The sequence below is a fragment of the Limanda limanda genome, chromosome 12 (genome assembly GCF_963576545.1).
Source record: "Limanda limanda chromosome 12, fLimLim1.1, whole genome shotgun sequence".
Taxonomy (NCBI): Eukaryota; Metazoa; Chordata; class Actinopteri; order Pleuronectiformes; family Pleuronectidae; genus Limanda; species Limanda limanda.
Window position 1 is genome coordinate 5814258 of NC_083647.1, and position 1138 is coordinate 5815395.

The 1138-nt window shown below is 42.6% G+C and overlaps 1 long non-coding RNA gene across 1 annotated transcript; it reads right to left on the reverse strand.

Annotated features, from left to right (window-relative positions):
* Window positions 1-393: 393 nt before the first annotated feature.
* Window positions 394-844, reverse strand: LOC133015970 (uncharacterized). The gene is made up of 2 exons (XR_009681542.1): window positions 745-844; window positions 394-653 (listed from the first exon to the last, which is right to left on the reverse strand). It is a non-coding gene; the product is annotated as an uncharacterized LOC133015970 (long non-coding RNA).
* Between the last annotated feature and the right edge of the window lie 294 nt (window positions 845-1138).

Below are 1138 nucleotides of genomic sequence, written 5' to 3' on the forward strand. Positions count from 1 at the left end.
GGGGGGGCTCGCGCCGCCGCGCGGACCGATCGCGACGTGTGATCTAATTAGCATATGAATCGGAGTCCAGCCGCTGGCTAGAACCTCTCTCTACTCACCATTGGAGGAAACCACAGACCCTTGAAACTAATGTCACTCGTGATTGGCTGGTAGAAGTGTTGCTATTGGTCACCTTATGGGTCATTGCAGTGCACACGTGGGGTCACAGCATTCCGCACGTGGGGTAAGCCCCTCCCACACAATATTTATAATAAAAATGTATATATTAATATTTATTATTATTTATAAGTAAGCCTTTACCAAAAGCACTGCAGTTAATTAAAACTAAACATTCATGTGATGCTTGATGCTATAGGTGAACATATTGTACAGGGAACAAATGTGAACAAGGTATATGTGGAGTGAAAGCTTTATTTACATACAGCAAAAATATTGTACAAAATCTCAGGTGAGGCTTGAAATGTTTCTCTGCAGCCTCTGGGTCATGACTTCTTTGTGGGACTCTGCCTGAATCTTCTCCAGTGTGTAGACGTCTGTGGTGTGTAGCTGTGAGATCAGTGTAGCTTCCAGTCTTATATGAAGTGTGGGACACAGGTCGGTGCACTCCTGGCTGTGGAAGGATGGATCCATGTCATCTGTCCCGCTTCAATCAGCTGTAAACACATTCAGTAAAATTAGCACAGTTCAATGACAACATACACCTTTACATGTAACTGGAAAATTATTTAATGAATATAACCTTACCCTCTTTCTTCTCCGACAACTCCTCAATGCTGATGTAAGGTCTGGTCGGATCATACTGGCTCATAGTGTGTCTTTGTACGTCGTGGACAGGCAGCTGGAAAACACCACATGTAACATGACTTTATTATTAATAAACGGAAATAGCCGCGCTGCATCACCGTTGGAAGATCCACAGCAAAAAAACACCAAAACAATTCATAAACAGTTACTTACATTCATGGCTTCATTTTCTGCACTTTAAATCCGGACTTTCAGCGTCTCAGCCTAACGCCTCTTTGTTTGTGTGTGTGTGTGGGGGGGGGGGCTGAGGCTGTGAAAACATACAGAAAAAAGTCACGTTGATGAAAAAACTTAACGAGAACAAACTGTTACATCTAAGTAATTCATACATATT